Source organism: Bos indicus, chromosome 15, assembly GCF_029378745.1.
Source record: "Bos indicus isolate NIAB-ARS_2022 breed Sahiwal x Tharparkar chromosome 15, NIAB-ARS_B.indTharparkar_mat_pri_1.0, whole genome shotgun sequence".
In the NCBI taxonomy this organism is placed as follows: Eukaryota; Metazoa; Chordata; class Mammalia; order Artiodactyla; family Bovidae; genus Bos; species Bos indicus.
The window spans coordinates 66972509-66987632 of NC_091774.1; the positions used below are offsets into that span (position 1 = coordinate 66972509).

Sequence of the window (15124 nt, forward strand, 5' to 3'; positions counted from 1 at the left end):
TACAGAAAGGAGCACCTCAAAAGGCAGGTCTACAAAAACAATTTTCAGAAAGCTAGTTTTTTGTTTTTGTTTTTTTTTTATCTTATAAAGAGGCTATTTTCCAAAAATCTTAACCAGTATCAGGGATTTTCCAGTTTTGCCTACATAAACCACTTAGGACTGTCGGATTCTCCTCCATGCTTGTCTCTCTGTTGTTGTTGTCTTTTGAAGGTTTGTTTACAGAGTGCTGAATTGATTATAGAGTGCTCAGCAAATGCCAGCCCCCAGCCCTGCCAAACATCACCAGCTTTGGAGATTGAAGAGTATAATCTCCTCCGATGTCCTTGTGCCTGGGTTATCGCAGTGCTCACATTTGAAGCCCAGTGCAGCTTCTTTTATTGCTTGTTAGGCTGTGGGATGCCTGCCCCTTCCTCCAGTGATGCAGGCTGGAGAAATACAAAGTGCAGCATTAGCTTGAGCAGAACATGTAACTAGGACAGTGGGTCTGCTGCCAAAAATACCATCTGCTGTTTTCCAGAGCCAAAGATTGATGACTTGGGTTGTCTCCTCCTTTAGCAAATAGAGACTCAATATATTTATTTACTTTAAGTTTGACCAACTTTTTGTAATAATTTTTGTGAGAGGGAGGAATATATATTGGAGTTAGCAAAGTCAAACCTAACTCTGATTCCCAAACAGATGCCTAAAAGTTAGCTTCCAAATCAATTTTTCTTAACTGTTTCCCTTCCCCGGTGTCTGTCTAGGTAGGGGTGCTAGGTTAACCGACCTGCGTTACTCATCGCCTGTCACTCCCCTGCTTGAATCTGATGTCGTTGGTTTCTCACTGTGTACAAAGTAAAGTCCAAACTCCGGTAGTGTGGCTTTTAAAGCTTTTCTCAGCCTGCTCCCTCTTGTTCCTCGTGACTATTTGCTTTCGTGCCTCAGCTTAGCTTAATGTTTCTTTGGAATGCAAGTTTACACCCTCTACTCCCACCCCTCCCACTTGAGTGCCACAGGATCAGCCTGGCTGAGAATTATTCCATGAAGCATTCTACCATCCTTCCTTGGAATACATTACTTCCTCCTTGATGACATCCCATTTTCTACTCCTTTCTTGTGGCATTTATGATCCCAACTTTTATCATTACAGCTGCCTAGATGCACACACCTCTCTTCTGGTTAGCTGTAGGCTTTGAATGTGCCCCAGCCTTGTGGTCCTCATAGGCTTATCTTAGGTGTCCAGTAAGTTCTTTATGTGTGAATGAATGAATGAATCAGTTAGTTGAATGTCTGTGTACCATGCAACAGAGCACTCAGTGGGGAACAGGTAGAGATTAAATGTTTAATTATGTTGTTCCGTGGACCCAGTGCAGTGGCAAAATGTCCAGGAAAACATGGGCTACGGTGGTTTAGATGTGAGAATGCAGTGGTTGCCCTTGGAGATGAGTTTCACATCTGAATGGTCTTTTAACACTTGTCATGTGGATTTGTATATCAGAAGTTCTACTATTCCAATAATACGTGAATTAAGACCTTGAAAGGGTGAAGAGAGAACCACAGCAATTGTAGGTCGTGTTTTCTTAATAATAATTTCTTTTTTTTGCTATGTTAAGAATACAGTGGTGGTTTTAAGAAAAAAAATGAGAGCTTTGGGGAGCTAGGTCGACGCTGATTTGCATCCCAGTTCTCATTCACTAGTTTGTCATCCTGAGCCTCAGTTTCTTCACCTGTAAAATGGGGATAAAAGCCACTCAGTAGAGATGCAGTGTGGATTAAATAATGTGTAAAAACACCAGTGAAGATCTTCACACATTGTGGGCGCTTCATAAATGTAGGCATCACTTCTAAGAGAAGTTTGAGTGGTGGCCTGTTGCTAACATCATGAATCCATGAGTTTATGGTCTGCTTTTTTTTGTCACTAATGTCCTTGAAGATGGTTTCTTACTATTGACTTTAATTAATAAAGTTAGCCTTCCTTCTATGTTCTAAGATTAGGAATTCTTCCTTCTGTATTCACTAGAGGTTAGGAATTCTGAGTGCTGTATTTCTATTTAAAGATATGAACCTCTGGGAATTTTGAAACTGGAAAAAAATTCTGTGGATGGAAAATGTAGGAAAAAAAAAAAAAACCCTGGTGCTTGGGGACAGAAAACTGGAAATTTATACAGTGTTTAAATTCTTAGTTCTCTATTGTAATTCTGAAGTTACTTATTAATTTTGAAATGTTATTGACTTGCCCATAGATATTTGCTATATTTAGAGCTGGAAATGCTGTTCCGATTTATTTGTGTGGACATTCTGAACAATATTTTGTTTTTGAAATGATTCTGAACTTTCTTCTTTCATGTTCTTTAAGCAGCACAGAGGAAAGTGCCTGATTCAGATGGGAGTTTGGTAAAAACAGACATTTTTTTCCCTGAAATTGTGTGCTTGTTAGCAGGGCCCCTTAGCCTCTTGGCAGCTGACTTATGAGTACAAACTTTGAAGAACTGTTTCTTGGGATGGTGTTTTACAAAATAACCCCTTCTTTCCTCACGAGTTTGTAAGCCCCGAGGGAGTGCTGGAGATTTTCCCTCCTGTTGGGGAGTTGACTGTGATGGTTACTTGCTGTCTTCCTCCCCACTGCCCCGGCCAGTTTTGCCTACACTCCTGGGCTGTGGTTCCGTGTTTCTGTGTTATCTGCTAGGATCTGGAAGGCCCTGGAAAAGAGCTGATGCCAGGCTGGGTTTGCTGGCACCCCATTTTTTTTCCTTAATAACGACGCTGTTTTTGTTAAGCTTTCAGTTGGCTCTTTCTCTGCAGGCGTTCCCGGTGTGATCTTTGGATCTGTGACTTGTTGCTGAACTGTGGGTCTGTGATTCTTGGGCTCGCCTGAGGTGTTCTTTCCACACCTCACCGCCTCCCTGCTCTCGGAGTCCGAGCTTGGAGCTGGTCTGCCCAGTGTTTACACAAGTTTGGGATTTTTCCTGGGGTCGGGGAGGTGGCAGGAGATTGAGTTTATTCTGAGGGGGGTGGGAGGGGGGCGGCATGGGGCATGGCTAGAAGTTGGAGCAAAAGCTATTTGTTTTGTGGGAACACAAGAGGCTGATCTGAGAGACAGACAGACAGACAAAGAGGTGCTTGACAGCAGTGGAGTGGAATCTTGTGTGCAGAACACACATAGGGGCATCACCAGCTTGGGCTTTCATGAAAATGCTGTAAGGACGTCCTGGGAGAGGATGGGCCCTCTTGGACGAAGTTACTGGAAGGGTGCAGTATGGGGGTGTGGTTGGTACCCTGATGATGCCTGGAGTGCTCTTAAAATAAGACACTCCCCTTGGCAGTGAGGGGCTCTCGTTGACTCCTGCTTCTGTGCTGTGCTCTCCGGAGGTGGCACCTACTGTGCTGGTGAGCTACAAGCATCCTCCCTTCCCTGCAGCTGAAGATCCTCTCTGAACACGTGGGTAGCGGTGGGGGTGACTTGGCAGCGCCTTTTTGAAACCACGATTATAGCAAGGGAGAGAGAGAGAGAAAGCGGATTCAGAGTTCCCACCCAGAGATTTCAGTGTTGAGGTGCCTAATGTGTAGATTCATGAAACATACATCCTTTTGGATTGCTTTTCTCTCCATATAGTTTTCTATAAACTTTACATTATTCTTCATGTCAAAGACAAACAAACAAACAGAAACCTTTTTATTTAACACAAGAAGGGGGTAACCTCCAAAGTAACTGCATGGAAAGTTCATTGAAAACCTAAATATCCGTGATAACAAGAGCCACAAAGGAGATGGGGAATGAGGCTGAAGGTAGCTGGAGATGACATGGACTTTCCAGAAGGTGAGTCCCAGCCCGGGGTCAGACTCTTTTTGGAATGCGAGCTGGAACGGTTGTTCAGACTTTGCAGATGCTTCCTGGAGGCTTGCACTTCAGCCAGGGTCAGTGGCTGGGGCCCACAGAGCCTCATGCCAGGCCTGAGAAGTCTGCGTGCTTGGGGTTTATTGGGGTGGGGCTGATGCCGTTTTGGTCATTGCAGAAAAGTAGTGGGGGTGTTTTGATATTAGGGAAAGTGAGCAAATCAATTAAAAATAAAGGCTGGACATTCCATTCAGCACTTCTGCCTCTGCCCGTTCCCCCACCCGTTGATAGATCATGCCATTGTGGCCTGGGGACCTAGGAACCTGGCCTGACTTTGACCACTGAGTTTGCTGGTGGCTCCGACTGCGAAAGGAAGAGAGGAGAGGGTCCACTGAGAATGATCAGAGATGGTGCCTGTGAGCCAGCCACCGTTCAAAAGATGTTTTTTTTTTTTTTTTTTTTTTTATTAAATAAACTTTTTACAGAAGTATTAACACACTGACTGAAAAGTGCACAAATGTTAAGTGCAGAGCTCATGAATTTTCATGAAGCAAACACGCCTGGGAATCCAGGGCTCAGGTGGAGAAACAGACCATCACCAAGCACCCCAGAATCCCCATGGTCCCCCCGATCCTGGCTTCCAACCCCATAGGGTACTTTTGCTTGATTTTGAACCTGGCAAGAATAAGTGTCTGGTTCCTTTTTCTCAACCTTAAAAAACATCTAATTTCCGCCCCCTTTTCCAGGAGGCGGACTGTGGGATGACCCTCCATCCACTGAGGTTGCGGGGACAACTTGGAAACCTTGGTGACCAGACGCCCCGCCAGCCTCGGGCTCCGGGCTCCAGGGCTTTCGCTCCAGGCGCCCTGAATGAGCTCTGTGTCTTCCAGCAGAGAGTGTGGCTTGCTGCCACCTGGAAGACGCAGGAGTGTGGAAGCCGGAGTCCAGAGCAGCTATAATTGTGGGCTCACACTGAGCCCAGCAAGCCTTGGAGAGACTTGCTACATTCCTCGCAGAGGACAAATTAGATTTATATCCCTTAATCAGAGTCAGGGCTCCTGGCGCTCCCTCACGGGCCACCGGGTGGGGGCCTCCTGTGGGGAGAAGGGCTGGGTGGGAGGGGGGCCGGGGAGGGGTGGCCGCAGCTCTTTGTCGAACATATTTTTGTTCTATTAGGGAATAAAGGGGAATACAGCCCTTAGGTAATTTTCCAGAATAACTTATTAAGAAGCAGCCATCCGCAGGTTTTTCCAGATGATTCCCTCCTTAGTTTTAACATTTGATTTTATTTTTTACTATTAGTTTGGGCCAAAGGTTGGGGCTATCAGTTTCATAACTACATAAAAGTCCTCTTACCCAAAGTTGTTCCTCGTAAGTTTTAAGGCATGCTTTGCCTTTTTTAATATTTTGTAAATTCTTGAATAGAAGGATGACCTTGTCCTTTTGGCTTTTGCTTCTGAAAGTTGAAGGAGCCAATCTCTCTCATCCTCTCCGTGGTTGTGTTTGTGGAGGGGTGTATTTTGATAATGAGCAGTGCTGTGCAATTCCTTCCCTGTATCATCGTGGTTACTCTTATATCATTAAGTTCTCCAGGCATATTTACTTATGGTGATATTTTAATAAATTTGTTTTTTTTTTTAAGAAAAAGATGCTAATAGAAAATATAACCCATATTTTGAAAGGACATCTCACTGTTTTCCCTCAGAGTGTATGTTCTAAGACCTGCAGATGTAAATGGGGCTTATATATTACCACATACATCTCTAGAGATAAACAAAAATGGATTATGCTATATATACTGTTCTGCACCTTGCTTTCTCTCCTCTGCCTATATTGTAGATATTCTTCCATGTCAGTACATTCTGGCTGCTGGGTTTTTTTTTTTTTTAAAGCCTGTAGTGTTCTTGGTGGGTATGCCATATCATATTTACCCATCTCCTGCTTGGTAGATGTTTAAGTTCTTCAAAGTTTTGAGCTTTTGCAAATAACCACGTAAAGGAAAACCAGCCTTCTGCGTGTTTCTCTATGCATTTATATTAATATATTCCTAAGGATGGGCTTCCCCAATGGCTCAGCGGTAAAGAATCCGCCTGCAGTGCAAGAGACGTAGGTTCTATCCCTGGGTCAGGAAGATCCCCTTGAGAAGGTTATGGCTACCCACTCCAGTATTCTTGCCTGAGGAATTCCATGGACAGAGGAGCGTGTGGTCTACAGTCCATGGGGTCACAAAGAGTTGGGCATGACTTAAGTGACTTAGCACACATGCATTCCTAAGGATAGATTCCTAGAAATGAAACCAGTGAATCCAAAGATAAGCGCATATTAAATATTGCTGGGCACTGCCAAATAGCCCCAGAGAGCTGGTACCAACTGATTTTCCCCCCAGTAGTATCAGTGTGCCAGTGTCCTTAGAGCCACGCACAGCCACGTCAGCTCAGTATTATCCATCTTATTAACTTTTGCTGATCAGATTGTTTTTAAAAATTGCATTTCCATTTGCATTTGTTTAATTGCCATTGAGGTTGTGCATCTTTTTTTCTATTAGCCACCTGCATTTTTTGTGACATGCTTGTTTATTTCCTGTATCTGTTTTCCCTTTGGTTTGTTTGAGATTTCCTTATGAATTTTTAAGTTCTTTGTAAATAGGGACACAGAGGATTGTTCTGAAAGATAACGTTTAGGAAAAAATCATCTTGATGGGCTTTCCAGGCTATAAAGCTCCACAAAAGATCAAGTAGTCCATCTTCTTTTTGGCGCTGATTAAAGGTTTTGGTTTTCTGTTTTGTTTTTATCTAATTAGGTGCAAATTTTCCTCTTAGCTGGAGAGTCCCGGCTGTCTGTAACTGCATTATCGTTGGTGCAGCATGGGGTGGGTGGTGATGTGCCCTGGAAAGAGAACAGTGCCAGACAGGGGTTGGTTCCTGTTGGAGCTGATTACTGTGGATGTTCAGTGAGAAGCTGAATTCCTTGCCTTGTTTAAAGACCGAGGCCACTCCAGTCTTTAGCGTAAAGACCCATGATCGACAAAAGGAGAGATAGGGAGAGTCTCTCGAGCTCTGTTGGCAGTTCTGGCTCGTGGTGTTTCTTCATTCTGCTGGCATTTCCTAGATGGGTGCTGCTCCCTAAACTATCTTGGCAGGTTCACATGGAGCCAGGATTTTTCCTTCCACGTCCAGAGCCCGTGGAGGGTAGCCACCTCCCATGCTGATAAGCAGACTGGGTTGTTTGTTCCAAGGAGGCCAGGGTTTCCAGGAATGGAGGTGGCTGGGGGCCCAAGTCCCCGTGTTCTCGAGACCTTGGATGGCAGGACACCTTTGACAGAACCCCTTAGACCCCTCCATTTCTCCAGGCCACCCACGCTGCTCCAGTAGCAGAGGGCTTGCCTCCTTGTCTGCTCTGGGTGAGAGTCCCAGCCCCCAATGCCACTGTCTTCGGTGCAGCTGTCACTGCTCCCTGGATACGGAAAGAAACAAACAAAGGCCAAGTGTGTGGAGTGCTGATGGTTTGAGATTCACTGCGGTGAAAGGGGAATCAACCTCCCCCGGGTGGAAGCCCGAAGGCTTGCCTGAGGCTGCCTGCAACCCAGCACAGAGCAGAAGCAGAAGGGGGCCTGACTCTGTGCGTGTTATCAGTGCCTGGATGCATCTGGGCCTGATTCTTCTCTCCCAGGAACCTTGATTTCTTGTGAGCAGGCTCTTGAGAGAATGGGTCATCGCAGAATGTTGTCATTCCTGTGTCCCCGACAACTGTGTCAGCTGTTGCTGACAGCACATGCCCTAGACAGAGTTCTCACGCCCAAGAGTCCTGGAGGCCAATTCTTACCTGCGGAGGTTACCGTCAAAGGATGGGCCGTGTAGGAATTTTTACTTTGAGCCATGGAGAATTATCCATTTAAGCTCAAGTGAATCTAGAAGTGAAGACGGCTCTGTAGAAAATCCCTGAGCCCATGGACTTCTCAGAAAGGAGCGCAATAACAGTAATAGGAATGAAATTACTGGGGAATCCTGCTCCCCTGCTCCCATTTTTCAGATAATTGAGTTGAGATCAAATTGTTATCTGAGCATGAAGAAACATGTCTTCATTCCATAAATCTTAAGCTGCATACAAATGTGGACTGTCCATATGATTGAGGAATAATTTTAACTTGCAGGAATCATCCACAAAATGTTGAGCGAGAGGCTATTCAGAATATGATAGCCCGCAGAAGCAGCCATCCATATTTCTATACACCCACACACTTCGTGCCTCCCACCCTCTCTCATTTCAACATTCTGTCCTTGGCTCTGGGCTACATTAGGACATTTTCCCTCCCTTGGTGTGAAAGTTGCTCATGGGGTTTTGTGGGAAGACTGGCACACAAACAGTGGGTATTGTGAGAAGGGGAGAGATAGACATTTGCGTCAGTTATGTTGAAAGTTCTGATAGGGGAGCTTGCAAAGTGACCTGCATGTTAGGGCCATGGGAGAGGTGGGCAGGCCAGGACATGCACCCCGCCTGTGCTGACCCCAGGGCCGTGGCCCTACCCTCCATGGAATGACAGTGAGGGATGTGATCAGGTTTGCTCTACAGTTACATGAAGGATGCCTCTTAGAGGTCAAGACTGGACTTTGGAAAGCCAGCGAGGAAGCTATTAATGCAAAGCCATAAAGGCAAGAGAGAAGTATTCGAACTAGGGTTGTGAGTGGTACGAATGGTGAGGAAAGATGCAAGTGAAAAGTGTTTTACATTGGTTGATCGACGTGGGTGGAAGTAAAGGGGGAGGGATGGTTGGCCAGTCTACCAACTGAGATACTGAGTGATACAGGAGGGGCAGGTTTCGAAGAAAAATCCAGAGTTCTGTTCGAAACATGCTGAGTTGATGCCTGGAACAGGGTGTCTTGGGCAGTAGTGGGTGGAAGCGTGCAGTTGTGGGTGGAGGATGAAGTTGAAGGGAAGAGAGCTGAGCTGGAAGTTGACCCTCATGGCAGACAAGAGAGCTTATCCAGGGAAGATGACTCTGTCATTCAAGAAATGGGAGACACAACTCTGGAGGTGAAAGAGGGGTGGGTGGAGTGAGAGAAGCCTTCAAGGAGATGGAGGAGGAATGATCAGAGAGCCAGGAGTGTGGGGAAGATGGGGGAACTGGAGAACATCATGTTGGTGAGGCCGAGGGAACAGAGTTTCAGGAGGAGGGAGCCGTCCAGGTTATCCAGTGCAGCCTGGTCGTGTGCCAGATAAAGACTGAAAGTAGCTTTTAGATAACAAATGCTGGAGAGAGTGTGGAAAAAAAGGGAAGCCTCCTACACTGTTGGTGGGAATGTAAATTGATGTAGTCACTATGGAGAACAGTATGGAGGTTCCTCCAAAAACCAGAAATAGAGTTGCCATATGCTCCAATAATCCCACTCCTGGGGGACATATCTGGATGAAACTACAATTTGAAAGGCTGCATGAACGCTTATGTTCATAGCAGCATTATTTTCAATAGCCAAGACAAGGAGCAACCTAAGTGTCCATCAACAGATGTACAATGGAATATTACTCATCCATAAAAAAGACTGAAATAATGCAATTTGCAGCAACATGGAGGTACCTAGAGATTATCATACTAAGATAATGATCAGAAAGAAAAAGACAGATACTATACTACGTCACTTATACGTGGAATCTAAACTATGTTGCAAATGAACCTATCTATGAACCAAAACAGACTCACAGGCATGGAGAACAGATTTGTGGTTTTCAGAAGGGAAGAGGGGTGGGGAGGGTTGAATTGGGAGTATGGACCTAGCAGATGCGCACTGACATATACAGAATGGATAAACAAGGTCTTACTGTACGGCACAGGGAACCGTATTCAGTATCTACAAACCATAGTGGAGAAGAATATGAAAAAGAATATATATACATACTCACACACAACTGAATCTCTTTGCTGTACACCAGAATCCAACACAGCGTTGTAAATCAACTATTTTTCAGTGAAATAAATTAATAAATAGCTCTCGGATTCATCAGTTGGGAGGCCCCTGGGGACTTTGCGAAAATAGATCCAGGAAAGCAAAGGGGGCAGGAACCAGCTGGGTGTCAGAGGGTGAAGAGCATGCAGACTCTAGGGGCTGAGCCTGCTGAAAGGCGATGCTGGTCTCTGCGTTCACCAAGCCTTTGACTTCTTTCCAGTGTCCTGGTGCTGAGCTGCACCTGTTATCAGAGCGCTGTGCGAACCTCAACCGGAGCCACGTGGCGGGCCTCTTCAGGTTATCAAAAATCCTTTCTTAATGAGCAGCTCCCGTCTCTCAGTCTCTCATCTCACCGAGTAGGATTCTATCTTCTTCAGTTTAAGGTGGATTCTTTTGCACTTGAGATCACCTTTCCTCTAATTATTAATCATGTAACTACCTTATAATGATATGTCTTGTGTAATGACATAGTCTCTGCCTACATTACATCTAGTCTTTATATAATAGTCATTCTTTAATAGTGGATAATAATACTTCTAACACATGAACTCTGGCTCATCTATGGCCCCAGTCTGCGTGCTGTCATAAAATGTCTGAAAATGCCGGAAGCTTCAACTGAATTTTTAGTATACGTATCTTTTTTCTTTTTTTTCTGTAAGAGGTTTTCTGGTCCAAATGATAAACAATAAGAGTTGAAATGTTTTCAAGTCTGGGACTGTATATGAGTCCAATACCACGAGGGACAACAGCTCTTAGACCACCCTCGGGAGCTTATCGAGCTCCTGTTTGGTCCATCTTTATTTTATAGATGAGGAAACTGAGGCACAGAGGACTTAAGCCATCCCCCTGAGCTTAGGTAGAGTGGAATTAGAATTTAAAGTTTGTGGGCTTTAGGGCTGACCTGAAAGAAACCAGCTCTGAAATGGATCCCTCTTTCAGTTTAATTTGGATTGTTTTCTGGGCCATCATAAACTACCCTTCACAATGTGGAGAATCCGAACAGGTTCGCCTGCAAGGTTTCAGCCCTTTGTCCTTTCCAAATCTGACAAATCTCTTGCAAAGATGAGTGGCTCCCTCTGAAATCAGCGCTCATTCAGACATGCAGACTGAAGCGGGACTCCAGCCGTAAATACTGCTTAATTCTGGCACTTGCTGGATGTACAAACATCGTTTGCTCAAGAAGTCAGCTAATTTCTCCTGATGGAGGGCCTGTCGGCGCGCTGAGCACGGAGGGAGGTACTCACGTGAGCAGATTGTAGAAGCAGGACGGACAGGTTTAATGGATTAAGCTGCTTAAGAAAATTTAAAAAGACGCACCAGTTAATATGTATTCCCCCCTTGCTTGGTGGTAACAGGCTAGCGTTTTTGATTTCCCTGGCAGAGTTCCTCTCCTAATCGGAAGTGATAAGCCAGACAGTCGTTCATTTTCTGAGACGTGATGGAAAATTGTGGATGATTGCAGGGAACCAGGGAGCCCTTGACTCCACAGGGAATGGGGGAGGGCAGATCTGGTTTGTGACTTTAGATATTATTTTCTCCTGGGGCAGGGGAGTTGGGAGACCATCTCCATGGGGGATGATGCAGGAAGTCAGAGTCCTAAAATGTGGTGACAAGAGTTAAATCTCCCCCAGGGACTGGAACCTGAGTTCTCTGGCCAATTCCATCCCTGGCTGACCTCTGAGTCTTAGTGTCTTTGTGTTTGAAAAGGAGGAACTGCCTTTAGTACCTGCCTTGCGGGAATGTTTTTTGACCTTCAGCAGAGGAGCTCTGTGTAAACCCCGGGTATTAGTTTTAAATGCTAGAGAACGTATCTAGGATGGGCAGATGGCAAATGTTCGCCTGCCTCAGGGACCGAGGGTGTGTCCACGGAAGCAAGAATGAGTGGTCAAGAGCTGGAAGGGAACTTGGACGTCATCTGTTACTACTTTATTTTACAGCCAGGGTACCTGAGACCCCAAGAGATGAAGTTTCACCCCCAGATTCCAACGGTGAAATCCCATGTGCCTTTCACCTTTGACCTGTTTCATAACCACGTGGTTTGGAAGGGTTGGCTCATGAATATAGCTTGGCTGCTGTTAAAGAGCCTTAGGAATGATCAGTGGAGGGTTAATTATTTCTTAGGAATAGTGAAACTGAGACTGTCGTGTGTTAGAATACGCGGTCAGCATCGCATTGTGAATTCTTAAAACCTCGTGACTATCTTCAAAGTCTACTGTTCTGGACCTAAGTGACACTGGTCTCAGCCAGCCAACCAGCTCCGCCTGCTCGGTCTGTGTGCCCTTTCTAAGGAGGCGGAGGGAGGAAGGGGGCTCAGCCTTGTCTGAGTTACCACTACGGAACCTGCCCTAGGAGGAGAGGCAGGGCGATGGTGGAGGGAAGGAAGGAGTCACAGGCTAGAACTGTTATTGAACTCTCAGTGTATGCTGCCTACACTATTATATTTACTTTATCTCTCTATTATATATATATATATAATGTATTATATATGTGTGGGTATGTATGTATTATATCCCTTCCCAGTTGGCTCAGTGGTAAAGAATCTGCTGCCATACAGAAGACTCAGGTTTGATCTGTGGGTTAGGAAGATCCCCAGGAGAATGAAATGGCAACGACTCCAGTATTCTTGCCTGGGAAATCCCATGGACAGAGGATCCTGGTGGGCTACAATCCATGGGGTCGCAAAGAGTCGGACATGATTTAGCAACTACACTAATCCCTCAGCAACCCTGATAGGGAGGTAGGGTCACCCCAGTTTCGTGAGTGGAAAATTCCAGCTCAGAGAGGGTAACTTACCTGTCTGAAGTCACACGGCTAGTTAACAGTGGTAAGAGAATCACACATTTGGCAATGGTGATGGGGCATACCAAATCAAAGCCTTGGCTGCCCCAGCTTAGCCCACGTTTGCTCAGCCTTCTGCAGCCTCATGATGGGGAATGGGGTGGAGTAAGGAGGCAGATGTCATGGACTATTCTGAGAAAGCAAGCTTTCCTGTGGCTTCTTCCCACCCTGACATCTCAGGGAGTTAGTATTTATAAAATATCTGACCTGGCTGACCCTTGTTATTTTTATTTTTGGAATGTCATGCCTTAGTGAGTTGGGTGGGTAAATCTGTCTTGTGAAAAGTGTTTATTTTTTTCCTCTACAATCCGCTTCTGCGCTGCAACTGTTGCTGCCTTTCAGAAAATGAAAAGAGTTCGTAACAGACTGAATCTCTCAGATGAAATGTCCTTGCAATTTTTTTCCTCTGTGTGAGCACTTGCCCCCTTTTCTCTCTCCTCCTTTTATAGTTGATGAAGTTTTTGATGCTAGAATACTAGTGATAAACAGTTCCATATGTCTTTCATAGACTTTTCTCAAATATTAGCATAATATTTGGTCTTTATAATAAATTTTATTAATGAAACATATTTTAAAGGATGGGAAAAGGACCAAGAATAACACAAAGAAAGCCTATGTGCTTTCCACCCAGCTCCATTAAACTCTGATATTTTGTTGTGCTTACTTCAGACTGCTTGAAAGAAAGAAATCTTACAGTTGAAGTTCATTGAGTACCCTCTGACCCCATTCGACAGAGGGTAACCACTATCCTGAATCTGATATCTTCCTTTCCTGCACATTTTCAAAAATACCTTCACATCTGGATGTGTCTGTTAGAGTACCGTGTTCTTCGATGAAGTAGCATGTACTTCAAGGTATATTCCGCTACTCACTTTTTTCATTAAGCATCAGCTTTCTCAGATTGCCCCTTGGTGATTTGCACCACCCCAGTTCATTAAATTCCAGCCTGGACAATTAGTCCACGGCTTTGAATGGACTGGATTCTACTTCCATTCTCGTTTTGATGACTTTGTTGTGTCTCGCAGTTTTGTATTACAACAGAGCCACCGTGAAGGTTCTGTTGCTCCTGTCCTGTGCATGCTTGCCTCAGGCCTGGAGTAGGTACCAGAAGAGGATCAGCTGGGTTAAAGCCCTGGTACACCTTCAGCCTCACCCGGCATTGCTAAAAGGCTCTTCTGTGCTATTCCACACCTGTAGCTGGGAGTTCACATTGTATGTAACCCATCATTGTGCCACGTGAGAATATCAGACTTCAAATCTTTGCAAGTCTGGTGAGTGTGAAAGAGAACTCCTTTGTTTCATTTATCATGCTCTGATGACAAGTGAGTTTGAGTTTGTCTGAAGCAGCTATTTGAGTTTTCTCATCTGGGAACATAACTGTTCATTTCTATGCTCTGACCAGTTTTCTGTTGGGTGGTCTATGTTTCCATATATAGTCTTATAAGAAAATCCTGAATATGGATCGTTGTGGGTTATATATATGGCAGATACCATTTCCAGTTAGTTGCTTATCTTTTAACTTCGTTTATAGCATCTTTTAATAACCAGATGTTTTCCACTTTAATGCAGTCATATTTATCACTTTTAATGACTTGTGCTCTTTTGACTCTTCTTTTAGAAATCCTTCCTTACCATGTGCTCATCAGGGTATGCTTTGGGGCCTAAATGAAGCTCATTTTGCTTTTCTGGCCTTATTTCTTGGTTTGCTGTGCGACTTTCCATGCTTGCCTTGGGTGTGTCTGTATAGGCTGCACAATGGTTTCTAAGGATTGTAGGCATGGCTGCACCTGTCCTGGGCCAGATGGGGCTGTGCTGACCTTGGAGTTGGAGATAAATTCCCCTCTTCTTGACCCTTTGGCTGTTTCTGAGAGGTGCTGAAGTGTAGAATTGATTGGTCCTCTCTGAAGCCTGGCTTATCTTCAAGCCTGATGAATTGGTTATAAAGTTGTCCCTTCTCTTGTCCTTCGGTTTATCTTCACTGCCTGATTTTTACTTCCTGCTGCTGCTGTCGATTGAAGCTGAAAAGACAAAAGGCACATGAGGCTAGGTTCTCACCCAGGCCTGCCATGCAGGTCACCCTTGGTGAGGACTCAGCGTGTGTGAAAAAAGAGCAAGTGCCCATAGAAGTTCATCCAGAAAAGTTCTTTGTTTCTCTTCTTCCCTCGTGGGAGCTCAGGAATGTTTTACAGAACCAATCTCATTACCCATTGCTTTTTGCACAGAAGTATAAATAGATTCGGGTTTCCCAAGTGGTGCCGTGGTTAAGAATCTGCCACTGCAGAAGACACAAGAGACGTGGCTTTGATCCTTGGGTCGAGAAGATCCCTTGGAGTAGGAAATGCAACCTGCTCCAGTATTTTTGCCTGGAAAATTCCATGGACAGAGAAACCTGGCAGGCTGCAGTACATGGGGTTGCAAAGAGTTGGACACTACTGAGCACACATAAATAGGTTCAGGTAGGGTTTAGATAAATTCACAGAACCTGAGCGTGTCAGAACTGGAAGTATCCTTAGGAGTCATCGCTCATGCAGTC

At 44.9% G+C, this 15124-nt stretch overlaps 1 protein-coding gene across 2 annotated transcripts in view; it reads left to right on the plus strand.

Moving 5' to 3' along the window:
* The window catches only part of LDLRAD3 (low density lipoprotein receptor class A domain containing 3), a 274062-nt gene that overhangs the window by 59942 nt on the left and 198996 nt on the right, over nucleotides 1-15124 (plus strand). Inside the window, exon 1 of one of the 2 annotated variants that reach the window (XM_070804048.1) lies at nucleotides 11870-12021. The exons of the other annotated variant lie outside the window; for it this stretch is intronic. The gene's annotated coding sequence lies outside the window, so the exon portion shown is untranslated. Of the gene's footprint in view, nucleotides 1-11869; nucleotides 12022-15124 lie in introns of those variants that run through there. 2 annotated transcript variants of the gene reach the window in all.